The sequence below is a fragment of the Neopsephotus bourkii genome, unplaced genomic scaffold (assembly GCF_033783945.1).
Source record: "Neopsephotus bourkii isolate Nb327-2 ecotype Australia unplaced genomic scaffold, CSIRO-AGI_Nbou_v1 NB_1624, whole genome shotgun sequence".
Taxonomy (NCBI): Eukaryota; Metazoa; Chordata; class Aves; order Psittaciformes; family Psittacidae; genus Neopsephotus; species Neopsephotus bourkii.
The window spans coordinates 12,420,623-12,439,236 of record NW_026902099.1 but is presented as its reverse complement, the minus strand read 5'-3'; the positions used below and the strand labels follow the sequence as shown (position 1 = coordinate 12,439,236).

General features: G+C 36.2%; 1 protein-coding gene across 2 annotated transcripts in view; it reads left to right on the top strand.

The window, feature by feature from the left end:
• The first annotated feature begins 2,027 nt into the window (after positions 1 to 2,027).
• LRRN3 (leucine rich repeat neuronal 3) overlaps positions 2,028 to 18,614 on the top strand; it is a 35,373-nt gene continuing 18,786 nt past the window's right edge. For both annotated transcript variants that reach the window (XM_061373102.1, XM_061373100.1), the window contains exon 1: positions 2,028 to 2,621. The gene's annotated coding sequence lies outside the window, so the exon portion shown is untranslated. The remainder of the gene's footprint in view (positions 2,622 to 18,614) is intronic.

Genomic DNA, 18,614 nt, shown 5'->3' with positions numbered 1-18,614 from the left:
TACATCATTCATTTGGGATAGGTGCGGATAACTACATGGCTGAGATCAGGAAGGACTTCCGTTATTCTTGTGGGGGCCAGTATGACAAGAAGTCTTACTTTTCTGGCTTTCGGTTGTGCATCTTAAACACATCCCAAACATTGTCTCATCAGACATGGGCTGTTATGCTGTGCAGCAGGAAAGATTCACGGGTTCACTTTAGGAAATTACAATGGTTTTTATTTGCAGCAGGTGGTGAATACTAAGTAATAGCAGAGGCTCCAGGAGCCACCTCCTGGGGGCAAAGAAGAGACAAGGTTTTACCAGTGAGCCCTGAGGCTACAGAAAGGTGATGTGACATCTTCTTTCTGGCCTGATGTGTTCCCTGTCCCAGCCCCAGGGAAGAAAACCTGAAAGGTAACCAAAGATGGGTTGCCCCAACTGTTTTTGTTATATCTCCTTAACTCACATTAGAAAAAAAAAAAGTGATGTCCATAATAAGAGACTGGGAGAAAATGCAAGGGCACTTGGCCTTCCTCCTACCCTAGAGTATTTTATGTATTTGCAATCCAGCACTCAAATGCCATTATTTTATATACAGAATCATAGAATCAACCAGGTTGAGGTAGTCCTATTCAGTTGTATGAAAACTGAACAGCAGACAACTTTAAAACATTAAAATGTTGTTCTCTGCACTTACTTTAAATGTAGCATTCATATAGGCAGAAAGAAAAAAAAAATGCTTTTTTACAGCCACAACAATATAAGTATCAATGAGTCAGACGAGGACTTGCCCTAAACAGTTATAACAAACTGAAATTTATTCAAGTTGCATTAGTTTAATTCACTTTTCATAATAAGTGATTTTATGAAGTGTAAAATCATTTTCTTACAGAAGAAAAAAAAAAATAATGCAGTCCACAATCTCAGACTCAAAGTGAATTGAAACTATATACAGTATTCATAAAATCATACCAATTTTATAATAGAATTCTTGTGCTATTGCTGTTTCAAAAACTACATTAATTTACAGTGTTGGCTAATCTTCAGAAGTTTTTCATACTGTTATTAGCCAGGACTGTGAGCCTTTCTTCAAACAAAGCAGATGAGTGTGAAGTGAGAACCACATCTCACTTTAATCCACTAGAGGGTGGCCTGCCTCAGTCAGGGCTGGAGTACTGAATTCATGCAAAATACCTAACATTTTCTTCTTTTTGACCTGTTGAGAACCAACACGTTCTATTTCACTATTCTTCATCTTGTATTACAAAGAAATTTCCTTTATATAAAACATTATGTATGATTAAAAAAAAAAAAACCTTTCCTGAGAGCATCCATTTCATTTATTGTTTTGTATATCTGGAAGAAAGGCTGATGCATTTCAGTGTATAGTTCCCTTGAAGTGAGAAAAAAAAATCATAGATTATTTTACAGTTTCTAAACCCTTCATATTTTCTATGTCCTTTGGTCATGGATAGAGGATAAATGGGGGGGTAATTCTTCAGCAAAGAGTATGGCACAAAGGAAGAAAAGAGAAAAAAAAGGGAGAAGGGAATCTGTTCAGCTTATTGTTTATATAATTAGATGGCCATAAAGGAGTCAAGTAGACAGGAACTGAAATAAACTGATTTTATTTGATCAAGTTCCTTCCTCAGTTTATTCTGAATTTTTATTTGTGTGGGAGATGTAATATCACTCTTTATCATTTCTACTGATAAACATACAAAATAAAATTTAATATTTAATAAAATCTGGAAAAGTAATAGTATGAAAAATAACTTTCTTAAAAATAATAATAGAAAAAAAAAGTGCACCAAAACAGGGGGCAGGAAGCACAAGACACTTTTCCTGAATGGTTTCAACATTCAGTATCCTCTGAACTACAGCAGCCTTTGCAGAACTTCAGTGATCTCTAACAAGTTGTTGCGAGCACAGATAACATCCATATGCAGCTTTAAAAAAAGAGGGGGGGGGGGGGTTAAAACCTCCCGAGCTGTTCTGTACAAACACAATGCATGCCCTGTAACTCCCACAAATCGGAAGAGATATCTGGAAGCATGCAAAGGCTTGTTTCATGTATCCGTACCCAAAGCAGCAGTGTCACGTAACAGACAGCTTCCCACGGCCAACCAGGCTGGCGCAGCCGCGTGTACTACGTGGCATCTGGGCACGCCAAAGCATTGGCTCCTCTCTGGGGAGTGGAAGGGGCTCAGTTATTAATGACCGCTGAGCAGGCAGCACCATGTCAGTGTGACAATCGAGTGGGTGAACGATGCACCACTAACCACCATGGAAACAAGGAGAAATAGGAACAGCTAGCGAGCATCTCTCTTTCTCTCCCCCCTCTCTCTCTCCTCTGGATCGCAAGCCTCAGCCCAGCCAGGCAGCAACAGCGCTCTGGCAAACATAAGGGATCTCAGCTGGCAGCACAGAGAGTCTCTCATGGTGTAGGATATCAATAGATACATCTTTGTATTATATACTGTTAGACACACGCATGCACACTGACTCTCACACACACACATGTATGCATATTTATTCAGACTCTGGCTTTAATGCAAGTATGTGGCTACCTGAACTAAGGAATCAAAATTACTGATATGCAAGAACTCCTCCAGCTCTGAAACTACTCCAATTACAGGGTAAGTTCTTTATTTTCAATTTTATCTTGTCTTTTATCTTAACATGTAAACTCTTTCCCCTTTATTCTTTTCATAGTTATTATTATTTTCACATTTAACTTTCTGAATGGAAATGCAAATTAGACATAATCTGAATATTCTTGCAAGAGTGTCAGACTTGTGCATTTTTTAGCTTGAAAGAGCATGAAAGGATAAAAAATTATAAATGGAGAATATTTCCCCTGATGTTTCAGATGCAAAATTAAATTACACAGTTGCTCTGTGTTTTGAAACCAATAAAACAAGATACAGGACAGCCTCCTTTCTTCTCTCCAGTGCTAGGATTAAGGGGAATGCTGTTTATGTCAGGACCTAAAGACCACTGAGCAGCAAGGCTGAATGAGCATATCACAAACAGTTATTGAATTTCTGCCAGGCTACATCTTGAGGATTGTGGCAAATGACTTTGCTTAAAAACATCCCTTTTCCAGTCAGAAGGGACAGTATGAATGTCTGATTACCGATGCAGCTCGAACTGACGCGTTTGGTAAAAAGGATCGCATTAAGCAGAAGAGTTCTAATCTTCTCTGGTAATTAACAGGATCACAGCAGGGTGCCTCTAAAGTATATTTTAATCTAAGGAGACTGTTCAAATCCATCACTATAAAAGCTTTGCCGGTACAGGAAGGCTCAGAACTGTTTGTCTTTGCTTTCCATGTCTTTGTTTTCATGTGTCTAGTTGGAGTTTTTGCCCAGCACTGCTGTTCAGAAAGAGATGAAACCAACGTAGGGGGATGGAGGGGGCAGTAAATGTAGGGTGCTAGAAAAAAAGACAGTAATTTTCGATTTAACCAATCTATGCAACCAAAAATTCCATACTAGCACTCCTGTTGCCTAATGTGTTTGTGTTTACGCATGTGTATGTCATTTCCTTCATGCAGTATGAGAGTACCTCAGTATCCCTTCAGATGAAAACACATTCAGTAAAGTCCATCAGCATGGATCTGTGATTCAGGCATCAGAGAATGCCAGAGAGAGATTTTACTTTACACCATGAAAAGACAGGTTAGACATCTAATGCATGCTTCAAAGTGAAAACATACAACCTGCATCTTCCTGCATGCTTTTGTTTCCTTTTTAGAGTACTATTTCTATATTAAAAACAGCTCAGTATTTAGATTATTTCTCCTACTCCTCTTCCTCCCCCCACCCCCTCACTCCTGAACACCTTAGAGATCTGTTCCTTTGCAGCAAAGCAATTATTTTCTTGTAATTTTAGAGTTAGTGTGTTTTGGGAAATGAACACTGTGAAACAACCATCAACAGATAGCCAATGGCTGTAAGCCTGCCACCTTTCCATAAATGTCAGGCAATGGGTAGTTTAACAATACGTATGGTAAGAAGTCAATTAATTCAGGTGACCTTTGTAAATGGTGACAATAAAGCAGCTCTGACAATACACCACAGCATTCGATATTCCCTCTGGAAAATGAATGAGCTTAAGAAGAGGTTTCCTTTTAGAGTACAAAATGAAAGGTATTGAAGCATTAGCTCCTGCTATTGGCAAGCTTGCTTCCTCTATTTCAGATTGTCTATGAAATCGGTTTTGAGCAAGCTGGCTTATTTTAGTATGTGAACCATAACCTCTGGTTCAATTGATTAAATATCCTGTTTTCACACACATTGCATGAGCATTTTAGCTGTTAAAACAAGAAATTCAAGCTACTGCATTAAATTTTTACAGAATGTGCTGTACAATAAGGAGAGAGAAAAGCTGATTCTCAGCTCTTCATGTTATATGCAAAGGACTACTCAGATGAAACTTTTTTTCTGTATACCACGGCACATGCTCAGCTTTTCTGAATCCTTATCCTTACTCACTTGTAATGTAAAAATTAAGCAACTATTAGTAACTTTATAACAGGTTTTACCATATATACTCTAATGCACTACTTTAAAATATTATGCAGTTATGCCAAAGAGTTTCAGAAAAATGTGGTCATTCCAGTCATACATGTTTAGAGCAAATATGCGTCATCTGAGTACACAGCATAGACATTCTTAACCAGCAAAGCAGTCAAAATGTATGGTGATTGTATTTTGGTTAATACTACCTCAAAGCTCCTGCAATAATGTTGTAGTGTCAGACAATGACTGGCTGATGTTGTTATGGCAACCCCAAAGTACCGCCTTTCAGGGTGGTACCTCTGAGCATGACATCACAGCATGCCCGTTTGGAGTACCCAGAAGTGGGTGAGTATTCCTCTCTTGCACCAGAATGAGACCAGATTAAGCAGGCAACAGTGCTGTCTCTAACACAGATAAAAAATATAACCTATAATCTTTGTTAACTGATCAAGAATGAGCAGCTTACGAAAATACATCCTGCAAATCACTTGTGATCATTTGTCCCTCGAAGAGTAGAGGACAAAATCACATGTTTGCAAGTAAAAGCAAACCATTTAGCAGTGTTGAAGCCATTTTCATTGACTCTTACCCCTAATCTTTATTATATTAATAGATTCCACAAGCAAACCAAAAGGTTTGCTGTTTGGTAACAACCACTCTAACTTTAAATGGTTGATGTTTAATAGCCACATTTTAGAACTCCTAAAGCAATAGAAGAAGATAAGCAGAAGAAAACAGAACTTTTCAAAACAAGCTCTATCTCACTTCTGAAAGAAAACTCACCATAGAGAAACAATTACACCCGCTTTTAGTGAGTTATGGTACACCAACCTTTTCCTTAATTCACATGGCCTTCTTTCAGATAGTACCATTAAAAGCTGAGGGAAAACAAAACTCTTCAGAAATGTTATCATAAACTACCTTAGTAAACTCTTCCACTTTAAAGTCCACAAACTACTTAACATCAACTAGCAAAAACTGACAGTGGAAAACTAATTTCTCACACATAGAACTCAAGGAACTATTTTCTGAAGACCAAAAAAACCGAAAGAGATTCTAAATCTTTCTGAAGATCAAAAAATGCACAGCTTCTAAATTTTTTATTTCTTTTTAACAGAAGTCTTCAAGCCCTCACACTACTCTAGAAAGAATATTAATTCTCATCCTTACAATACACAAGCAATTAAAATGCTTTTCTTTACAGAAGGGAAAATGCCAGTAGAATTTGAAAAGAAATAGTAGTGACAGACATCGTTAGAAAGGTCATTAGACACATTAGTATTAAAGAGAAAAATCAATATCTCTCATTACAACTGTAATGTAACTGTAAAAAAAAAATTACTGTGTCTTTTACTTATTTGACTGACCAGTCCACAAACTGCTAAATGCTGTTATTGTGAAATGTTATTCATACAGAACTTTCCTTAATATTCTTGATGCCAAAAACTTCATATAAGCAAACAGCATGACCTTCAGTGTTATATACAAAATCTATAAATGATGTCACCAATATTCCCACAATAAATCTCAGCTAACCTGAACTGATAAAGTTTTATTAGCACAGCACACAGAGCTATACTCCTCTGCACCAGAGAAATATCCAATGGATGTCAATAAGATGATTCTACTTTGGGTTCTGTTTGGAATAGCTGAGTATGCCACCAGGCGCGAAACAGCATTTTTATGTGGATGAAATACAAACAACTTTCACAATTTTGCTTGATCTAATTACACTCTGCCAAAAGGATCTCCCTGTTCTTTATACATGGAAGATAATACTGTATAATAATCAACCATAATAAAATTAATAGCAAAGAAACAAAAAGATAGTCAACCACTAAGCTGGACAGGGTGCTGGGCCATCTGGTCTAGGACATGCTTTGCCAAGAAAGGTTGGACCAGATGATCCTGGAAGTCCCTTCCAACCTGGGATTCTATAATCATATGTTCACATTTTCTTCTCTCAGTATTTAAAGACATGTTGTAGCCAAAGAAAATATCATTTGACAAATAGGATTATATTTATTATGCTCATTCACTTCTATTCTATGCTTTCATAGCTTTAATTTACAAACTGCTTGGAACAGTAAGCTCTTACCCATAGCATTCCCAAACCTTCTTAATGGTATTCAGCACAGCACAAACAAATGCAAAGTCATAAAAATGAAGGGAAAGTTGAATAATATAAACACAAATTTATACAGCATATCTTTGAAACAATTATTCTTTGTTTAGAAATATTTCTTCTTCACAAAAGATTTTATCTATTTCAGCTTGCCTATTTGCTTTAACTGCTTGGCCACAAGCAGCAATGCTCTAATTCAAAGGAAATAAGATATCTGTATTCCCATTATGTCTATTCATCTGTATTTCTGGAATTCATTAAAATATCTGCCCCAAATTTAATGGTAGCTTAACTCTACTGACCTCTGAATTAGAGCAGAAAAAGAATTTTTGCTTTTTCTGCTCTCGAATAACAGTCAAACTGTGAAAAGCTTTTTGAGAACACTGGCACAAAATAAACCATTTAGCAGTTTCCTTTCCTGCATAAGCATCTGTATTTAGAGGTAAACAATGCAAAGATTAATTAAATGCTACAGGGAATATTTTTTTTTAAGTATCTACTGATTATTAGCATTACCCCAAGAGTCTTTTAACTACAGGGTTCTTGTCATGCTAATAACAACTCTGCCAGGAAATAAAGTCTCTAAAATATTTGGTATAAAAAAGGTAAAAATCTTAAGCTTAGCTGTACCAAAAAGTCCCTAGACATCCAGCTACCAGTATGAGAAAACAAAAAAAAGAATAAAAAGGACTTTTTTTTTAAACAATTCTATGTCTAGGGATCAAACAATTTCAGAAATTACTTGTTAAATAAATTACAGAATAATAAATCAGAGTAAACATCAAGTAATAGAACACATAACAAAGAGCAAAGTTGTGAACTGAGGCAATTTTAAAATGACCATAGAACTGCCATCACCCTAGATAGTCTTTAGAAAAGTAGTGTGACGGTCAGACATTACTAGGGCTTTTCCAGTGGGGTCTTGAGAGGTTAGAGAAACAATAGCTGATAACTGGGTTGGTTACCTTTGTCATCATGGTGCTAAACCAAAAAGCTATCCTCATTTGACAGCATGAGAAAGATATCCCTGAATTGGGAAGCATTATATATGTGCAAATATTTAACTTGTTCCCTGAATAAGAATAAACATAAAGTCTCCTACTCCTGCTTTACAATAGTGGCACATCTCTGCTGAAAAAGGAGATATATATGTGTCGCTATTTATATCCTATTTATGTGATTTATTCTGTACCTAAAGTCCTAATAAAATTGTTCATCTTGACAGGAATAATTTTTATGCCGAAACAGAGACTTTTCTCAAAGATCTTAGCAAGTGTCATGGTAGCTGTAAATCAAAGGACAAGTGACATTAGTTTCTTCAAACCCAAGATCATTCTTATTGCCAAGTTCTCTCAAGACCCTGAACTTCCTCTCCGTTCCGGAAAACATCCTTCCCTAGAGATTATGTCAAGTTTTAGCATTTTTTTGTAGATGACACTTAACATTGAGCTAATTCACAGTGTTTCCATCAAACTGCAACATCACCTGCTGAGCTCCCCACACCAGCTGGCTCCATGTTACAAGAACCAAGAAAAAGCAGAAAGGCAGGAGAGCCTGCTCCAAGCAAGGCTCATATGGGGGCTGAGCTTTCCATAAAAACCTCTCCCCTGTGTAACAAGATTTCCAAATCTACTGCACAACATACAATCATGGAATCATAAAACAGCTAGGGTTGGAAAGGACCTTAAGATCATCTAGTTCCAACTCCCCTCCCATGGGCAGGGACACCTCACACTAAACTATGTCACCCAAGGCTCTGTCCAACCTGGCCTTGAACATTGCCACAGATGGAGCATTCACAACTTCCCTGGGCAACCTATTCCCCTGCCTCACCACCCTTACAGTAAAGAATTTCTTTCTTTGATCTAACCTAAACTTCCTCCATTTAAGTTTTAACCCCTTGTCCTCTCACTACAGTCCCTAATGAAGAGTCCCTCCCCAGCAACCCTATAGGCCCCCTTCAGATACTGGAAGGTTGCTATGAGGTCTCCATGCAGCCTTCTCTTCACCAGGCTGAACAGCCTCAACTTTCTCAGCCTGTCTTCATATGGGAGGTGCTCCAGTCCCCTGATCATCCTCATGGCCCTCCTCTGGACTTGTTCCAACAGTTCCATGTCCTTTTTATGTTGAGGACACCAGAACTGTATACAATATTCCAAGTGAGTTCTCATGAGAGCTGAATAAAGGGGCAGGATCACCTCCTTTGACCTGCTGGTCATGCTCTTTTTGATGCAGCCCAGGATATGGCTGATTTCTGGGCTGCAAGCGCACACTACCAGCTCATGTTTATTTTCTCATCGACCAACACCCCCACGTCCTTCTCCGCAGGGCTGCTCTGAATCTCTTCTCTGCCCAGCCTGTAGCTGTGTCTGGGATTGCTCCGACCCAGGTGTAGGACCTTGCACTTGGCTTGCTTGAACTTCATGAGGTTGGCATCAGCCCACCTCACAAGTATGTCAAGGTCCCTCTGGATGGCATTTTTTCCCTCCAGCGTATCAACCAAACCACACAGCTTGGTGTCATCGGCAAACTTTCTGGGGGCGCACTCAATCCCACTGTCCATGTCACTGAAAAAGATGTTGTAGGTCCCAACACCTATCCCTGAGGAACACCATTTGTTACTGGTCTCCAGTTTGACATGGAGCTGTTGACCACAACTCTCTTCATGCAGCCATCCAGCCAATTCTTTATCCATTGAGTGGTCCATCCATCAAATTTATGTCTCTCCAAACAGAAACTGCATAAACTAGACTGCATGTGTCCCATACAGAAATTAGACAGTGCTTTAAGAATTCTTCCTCCTTCTCCACTGCAAATGTATGTTTCAGAAACAATAGGATGAATTTATAAAGTACAATGTTTTCTTTTATTAAATTCTAAAGAAATAAAAAAAGCCTTTTGGTATGCAAAATAAAATTATAGTTGAGTGGTACTTCATTACCACTATAGCTTGAGGGACATTATCTACTCAACTCCCATTTAATACCAGTTTATAACAAAACAGAGGTACTCTGGTTATCCTTTAAGCAGAACACCACAATTTTATCGTAGATATATTCAGTGAATTGCACCTTTTTGAATACATAGTTCTTTTTACACAAGACACGCTGTGTTAACTTTCAAAAAAGGCAGCTAAGATTGTACAGCACCTGTTTCATTACTCTTCCAGAATATAGTAATTTCAGTACTTACTTCATTTTAATTTGCTTGGCCAGTTACTTGCTGGTAAGACCAAATACAAAACTCTACAGCACTTGAGAGAAATTAAATGATTCATTACTGTTATAGCAGTTTATATAGAGATGTCCTTATGAGGTGAGAGAAGAAAAAAATGAAGTAATCGAAAATATAATGATCTTTAAACTTAGAAATACTCATCTGAACAGAAATTTCACCCAGCATGGATAATTCAGGTAAAATATTCTACTGAATTTTGCTTTGATATAGATTATCCAGTCATCAATATTGTGTCAAACAAACACATTTTTGGTCATTTCATTTTTATTGTGCAATAAGAGAAAAAAGGTTTATTCAGTGAATTATTCTAGGGTTAGACTCTAAACTCAAAACGCCAAAAACACATAAGGAAATGTATCCTGCATTCCAAGAGCAGCAGCTGAGCTGCTGAACTCTATCTTTCTTTGGCAGAAAGAACAGCCAGTCATCTGTGGAACTGCGCAGCAAGAGTCCTACATTTTTCACATCCACAGACCCAAGAATAATTTGCATGTTTGGACACACATCATACAAATACTATATCCAATCTGATAGGAAAATAAGAATCTCCTTAGATATTAGTGCATAGAGTAATTTTAATACAATGTACTTACCTCTTCAGTGGTGTTATCTGTAAAAAAAATACATTTTCATACCTAAACCTGCTATCAAGAACCCATGGTTCAGAACAAGTCCTAGTATACTTAGACTATATTCTCACCTCTGCTCTGCCTCAACAGCAGTCAGAAGAGCCAATGCATTTTTGTTCACACTGCTGCTTTCATGATTTTAAAGTATAATAAAACCAAAATACCAGTTTTCATTCTGTAACAGGCACACATTCATTTTATAGAACACATTCTGTTACTGCTAACTACACAAAAAGGTGCAAAAGTTATATTAAAACAACTTTAAGATATAAATCAAAGAAAATCTGATTAACTACAACTTACAGTATCTATAATTTTGCCTCATTAGCCACAGATACTACATCATAAACTGCCCTCTCCCATACCTCTAGAGCTAGTGATTTACCATAGTAAAACAAGCAGGACCAAAACAACTGCAGAAGCCTCAAATGAAATTGTCATCTTTTATTTCTTCTTGACTTTTTTAATTGTGTTTGTTTCCACTTTCCCATTAACACTGTTTTAACAGAGTTCTGTATAAAAGCAATTATAGGAGAACTATCAAATAAAACCAAACAAACGAAACTATTACCGTTAAAATTTCCATACTAGATAGAACAATCCAGAATCCTTTCACAGATGGTCCTTAGAATTGCCATCTTTGAGTGGAATTTAACTTCCATTTGTGGTAAATGGCCAAATTGCCATTGATGTCAACAGATGCAGAAGGGATTTGTAAATGCTTTCTCTCTTTGCTTTTTAATGTTTTCATTTTTCTATCTAGAAATAGAAAATTCATCATGTTCCTTCATTTCCACTCATGCCATGAAATAAAAGATAGAAATAACTCCTTAAGAGCTTTCTTTTCTGAAGAATCCTAAGTATTATACATGTTATGTTACATGTTATGATTGCCTTTTTATCTAAAACAACTAGATATAGAGCCAAAACTTTCTGAAAAACAAGATTTCTGATAAAAGGAAATCTACCTAACTAGTTACAAAAAAAACCCTTGAAAGCACAGTCTTTACTGCCTAGAAAAGTAGGGTGGGTAGGTAATTTTTCAAGTACTACACTCTGAAAGACACTGGAAACAAACCTAGTGTTCCATTCTGTTCAAATGGAATTTAATTAAGCAGAATGATGCCAAATATTTGGCAACTACTGCACATTCTTGTTTCCCTGTGTGAGGAAAACATAATATTCAAAACCAATGAACAACAGACCATCATTCTTGATGAGAAGTAAACCTCTTCAATATGTTCCCTTAATCTGTGCCTTACCTTGAAATATAACTCAAGCATTAATTATTATTTTTTTAAAATGTAAACACGTGGTCCTCACTGTGACTTTTTCTTCCTGTTTATATTTCACTTGTATGTAGTAAACATTTTTTTCATGGGTAGATGAGGCCCTTATTGACATGGTTTAATGGTGGACTTGGCAGTCATGGGGTAAAGGTGGGACTTGATGATCTAAAGGTCTTCTCCAACATAGTTAATTCCATGTTTCTATAATTCCATGATTCTATGATTCTATGGCTACTTGACATAGTCCTCATATTTGACAAATGAAAGAGGAAAGTAAAAGTTTTGTTGAAACAGAATGGACATCAAAAATGTATTTCAGTTGTGGTCCCTAGTAACAGTAAAAGTGATCCCACTGCCTTTAGAGGCTTCTCAATGCAATCGAGATCCAGGTGCCTTTTTTAGACATTTAAATATTTCCTTCAGTACTTATCATCTAACCCTAAACTCTAACTAGAATAGAAAACTGCATACAATTTCAAATATTACTTGCTGAAATTATATATTACCTATACACTTTCCAAATTCTGTACATTTAGGGTCTTTGGTCATCTCAGTTGAAGTAAAGATCCATATACTTGGAGTTGGCATACACTGAGTTATGCCAGCACAGCTCCTGTCCTTCTGTTCCAAACTGAAATACTTTTTCTTCTTTTAAGGGTTGCAAACCCCATAAACTTTCTGGTTTTCAAGTGTTAGTCTTCATCAATGCTCTAACAATCTCTGTGGTTTGCCAAAAGTTCACAAAAAGCGACAAAATTCGGTTTATACGTCAGTTCTTCAAATAAAGTTTTGTGTTGGTATGTCCTTATATCAGCCCTAGCAACAGCACAAAGACATAGAAAACATTAAAAAGGAAAAAAGAAAAAAAAAGATAAATTGTCATGTAACACACATATATGCCTGACAGATATGTGGCAGGGAAATTATAATAGTTATGCTGACATTGTACACTGTCTGTCTACAGCTACTCAATGGTAAACATACACAAGTTGTGGTATAAATCTGCTAATCTCTCGTACAGAGGTTAGTCAAACTTTAAAAAAGCCTGATTAAATTTTGTGGAAGTCATCTATCATTAATTGAAATGCAGATATTTTAATAGAAGTGGTAATGAATAAACGATACTCGAGGCTGAAGAAAACGTTCACTTCCATAAAAAAAAGAATTTGTGTTAGCATTGCTTAATAATAAACTCTGCTTGGCACATCGAAGTGCAGCACCAAACCTACATGCACCAAAACCAACCATGATATATGTGAAATGGGATGATCAAAGGACAAGATTTACAAATCCTACACAGCAAATAGTAAGAAACTCCAAAGCTTGATTTTACCTTCTATAAGTTGGTCTGACATAACAGCTGACTTTGCTTCAAGCAGGAAGTTTAGCAACTTCCTGAGGTCCCTTCCGAATTGACTATCCCAAGATGTTATGATCCTATCAGTAGAGGGGCTCACTCCTTTGTTAGCACTGTCTTAGATGACAATTTATAGCACTGTCCTCAATGGATCCTGGTTAGATGTTTTTGCATGACTGCACTGGATAAGAGCCATTAAAACGTGACTGGAGGTGAAAGGCACTGTCCAATCTGCCTTGCCATGTACTATGAGTTTAGTCTCTGAGCCACTGTTACGGAGTTGAAAATTTTGAGAAGGCAGGCAGCCTGACAGACTGCCAGCCATTTAGTCAAGAGGCAGTATTTCTTTTGCTGTTACTTACAAAGAGAAGGGTAATTTGACCGCATCCCAGCAGGATACTAAAAATTGTTTAAATGCCTTCCTATCTTGTTTAAAATTTTTAAAATAACACACTATATTTATTCAGATAACAGAAAACAACTATTTTATAGTAGGAGAGAACAATTCCCTGAAACATTACCATCTTAATTTGTAATCTGTGTATTTCTGCTCAGCCAGGTGTTCAGTGCATTCCACAGATCCAAGGCTGAATATACTACAATTTTATATACAATCTTGAAAAGACAGCATTAGCAATCATGAATTAGAATTAGCATAATAACCACTTTATAATAAGCTCTAAACTTTGGCTTTCACTTCTTAGAGTGGTATTTTCCTTCATGTAGTGAATATACTTAAACCATTTCACTTTTTACATGATATAAACCTGCAAAGAGTTTTATGAGAGATTCTGTTGAGAAATCTTGCCAGTTTGAAGTCATTATTTGCTCTGAGTTTCTCATAGTTAGTTACAGTATCAAGGTTCATTCAGTAATTACTTCTACAAGAGTAATTTAGGAAACATGAACTGGTCAATTAGAGACTCCTAAAATTCCGAATACCCTTTTACAGATGATTAACACTATTTTTTGTCCTAATCTTTGAAAAAAGACAGCAGCGTGCAAAGGATGACAAACTAGAACCATGCTATAAACCATATGCAACTTCACTGGAGCTGTGGAGTGTAAATCAGGGAAGAAATAAGCTGCAGAACTAAATTCCAGTGTTTGCTCTAATGTTATCAGTGAATAACATAGGACAGCTCTTTTAGTTCTAAGTTCTGAACACACACAAAATCATTATCATGAGGTTAACTTAGTACTAAGTTTAGAGGGAGAGTCAGGAAGCCTTTAAAATGTTTTTCTCATTTTAGAAACCATCTAGTGCAGGCACTTTGCATTTCTGTTAGAGTAAAAGCTATAATTTGATAATTTTTTTTTAAGAAAAATGCTTCTGTAAAAATAAACTAAATTGCTGATATTAATAACTGGCATTATAACAATTTTGTAAATCAATATTCCAACATGAGCATATGCTAAACTCAGAAGTATGAAGTACAAAGAAGTTTTACAAGTACCAGCATGGTATTACAGACTATTTCTTAGCTCTAATCTGTATTCACTAGACAAAATCTGCTTGTTGCCATTCACTGGGGTTAAGTATTTGAATGTAATTCAAATAAAAATGTTAATGATAGCTTATAAAATTATTTCCTCTTATAACATGGATGCATTTCTTATTTTGCAACAGCCTGTGAAATTTATTACCAAACTACTTCCAAACCAACAAAAACATTTGCCTTAAGAGCTCCCTGTTCAGGCCCTAAACTGGACTTGTGTCCAATGCTGCTGGCTTTTCACAAAGACACTCATATTCAAGACAGATGCTTAATGGAATTTCAGCAATTACAGGAAGTCATGTTTAAGTGCAAAGGACAACTTTAAAAATTTTATTTAATTTCTGCTTACATGACCCAATAATCACACCCAGCAAACATGATCAGCACTTACAGCAATCACAGCCATATCTTATTGACAATAAACGTATATAGTTTGACAAGGAAAAAAACAATTTAACTGTAGTAGCTGAAGGCTTAAATGACTTCCTTAGCCATGCAAAATACAAGGGTATGGGAGATTTGAGGTAAAAGCTGAAGAGGATCTAATTCATTGTTATGTAAACATTATAGAGGAAAACCGTATGGAACAAATTGAGAATATGAGACTGTATATGATACTGATTTCCACACTGCCGATTTACATGTGTTTTATTCTTGGACTTTTTCTGCAAAATGCAAAAAATGGTTACCCTAGCAACTGCCACATGTTACTCAGTTTATTTCTGAGATACAGAGAAGCCTATAAAAAAATAATATTGTGCACTTTTATCAGGATCTCTCAGCACCACAGAGAATTAGAAACTGTGTTACAACACGCACCTGTATTTTCTCAATGTTTTAAGAATGCATATTAAAGAAAGAGTAGTTGTGTATATTATACATGGATCTTTTTGCAGTCTCATTTTCTTTATCACCTTATGTGTACATTAAAAACAAAGTTTAAGAGTTGTATAGAGACAAATATATACTCTGTCCAACCTGGCAGTAATTTTCTGCATTCTCTTTTTATTACAGTTCTTGTAAACTTCTACGCCAAACAAGTAAAACTTTCAAAGCTTCTATAATGATGTAGGAATATAATCTTCCAAAGCATAATCAGAACGTAGATTTCTAATTCCTATCCTCTGTTCAAAGGTTAAGGCTTAGTTCAAAGTAAGAATTAAAGCATTTCACAGTTAATCATTTATTATCTGCCTCCCTCCCCAAACGAAGTGAACTGTTTGTTATAAGCCTAGGTCCTATACAATTTATGAGCAGATGTCTTGCAATAGCAGTACAAAACCACCAGCATGCTAAAAAGGGAGCGAACTGAAGTTAGCCATCAATAAACACACCTTAAGGAAAACTCTTTTTGCTTTTGAAGTCTGGAAAGAGGCCCCTCTGTCCACTTGAGATCCACAGCCCTGGTCCTAGAGACACATCTTCTTCCAAGATGCCAGCACAGGAATCAAGCCAAGACTCATAATTTATATTTTAATGATCAAGCGAGTAACCTTAAGCTTTTTTTGCCATCTCCGAGTGCATTTTTTTCTGGTTTCTACATGAAAATGGTTTTGGATAGAATAGAGGAACAGATTTGATCTAATCCTAACTCCTCCTTCTAAATACATGATTGAGCTCATTCAGGTAATAAAAATATTTCTAAATTTGTACTTTAAACAGAATAATAAAATAATTAAAAGTCATTGGATTTAAATAACCATGTATGTTTGAATATTCTTCCCACTAGCTATTTTCACAAGCTCTAACCAGGAAATGCTGCTCTACCTATTTTACTTGGATCTGCTTATTTCTTCTGTATCATGAGATACCTTAGTAAAGAGTAAAAAAGGTGAAGAACAGCTTAACAGAAGAAAACAAGCCTATACACATTTTTTTCTGCAATTACCAGGGATGGGGACTTTGTAAAGAATGTCATTTGGCTAAACCTGCAAATTAGAGTATGAGATTCACATGAAAACCAGCACTTGTAGAAGCCCTTAACAGGTTAGAAGTTTTGAAGAGAACCTGTAGAATAGGAACCTCTTGGACTGGGAGGGTAAACTAATAGAAGCTAATTTTCATAGCAGCCTTCCAGTATCTGAAGGGGGCCTATAGGGATGCTGGGGAGGGACTCTTCATTAGGGACTGTAGTGGTAGGACAAGGGGTAATGGGTTAAAACTTAAACAGGGGAAGTTTAGATTGGATATAAGGAGGAAATTTTTTCCTGTTAGGGTGGTGAGGCACTGGAATGAGTTGCCCAGGGAGGTTGTGAATGCTCCATCCCTGGCAGTGTTCAAGGCTAGGTTGGACGAGGCCTTGGGTAATATGGTTTAGAGCGAGGTGTCCCTGCCCATGGCAGGGGGGTTGGAACTTGATGATCTTAAGGTCCTTTCCAACTCTAACTATTCTATGATTCTATGATTTTGTATTTAGGCTTTGGGAAGAATTCAAGCTAAAAGTACTTCTGACAGTCATGAAGGCAAAAGAGATATCTGTGATTTGGACTAACAAATTGATTTCGTATCTACTTCCATATTATTCTTTGGAAACACATATACTCCACAAAATTATTACAAATAGTTAAACACAATAAATTCATGTTCAATGGTATGCAAGTTCAGAGCACACATATGTGATTAGATTATTACAACTTAAAATTATATAACTTTAGTAATACATAAAATAAATTATTCTTTTGATGTTTAGTTTAATCAAACTACAGAAACAGAATAGCAGGGAATATATAAACAGACTTTTTTTGCATTCCCTTGGGGCACAATATAGAGTAATCAATTGGAAATTAATTGGGGAAAATTTCTTTTGCACAGCATAGAGAGGCAAAACATTAATTCAGAATCATTTGCTTAATGGCATTTCTAATATGTTATGCATGTATTCAGCCTAGTTCTTTATAGTGAGATGCAAAACAATTACCAAGGATGTAAATACCAATAAACTGTAATCTACTTTCCTATTAAAGAAGTAAAACTAGTGTCAAAATCCTAGATAGTCTTTCATTTTTACCAAGAAATATTCAGAGGTATCGGAGTGTATCAAATCTTTCATAAATTAATGAGAATTTATAATGTTTATTACATTTAGGCACACTCGGTACAGATCTGCAAAGCCACTTGGCAGCACAGAGGTTGCACGCTGTACAAGCCATCTGTGTGCAAGCCATCAAGTCAGAGCCAGCTTTCCATATGTTACTTAATTAAGTTCTTACATAAACTTAGTACCTGCTCCAAATGCACTTTCAATAGAAACCAATACTGCTTATTCATGGTATAAATATATTTACCTAGAAATCATGCTCTTTATTTTCACTTTTTTTTGTCATTTGTCTTGTATTGGTATAGATAAATAAACAGATAAAACTACTGTATGAAATATATGAGATAAAGAGACAAAGAGAGGCAAAGACATTTTTTAAAATGAACTCTGTGGTTAAAGTACCAAAATATGTATCTTAAAGGGAAGGAAGAAGCACATAAAATAACAAAACAAAACTCCAAAATAACCTTTTGCATTTTACTGGCCTTAAGAAAACTAATTTTAATTGGTGATGTACTAAATATGAGATTCAATAAATGCCACTCTTGCTCTGATTAAATGTCAAGGCCATAGACGTGTTGTTTCAGAGTGAGCTTGCTTGGTGCTTATAACGAACTTCCAGATTATTGCTCTGTGCAGTACTTATCAATGAAACTTCACAATCTGGTGTCTTAAAATGTAGCTTCTTTATTATAATATGTTTTGTTTTAATAAAATTTCATTTTTAACAGTAATAGCATACTGATGCAAACCTATCCTGACTGTGACTAGATCTGTGCCAGTCAACAGAGAGGAAAGAGCAGTCAGAACTCATATTGTTTAAATGGAAACAGTGGCCTGTGACAATTTTTGATTTTCATATAATAAATGAGATTTGAGAACCCCATATTCAAGTTCCTGTCCTCAAATCCACCATTTGCACAGCCAGAGGCA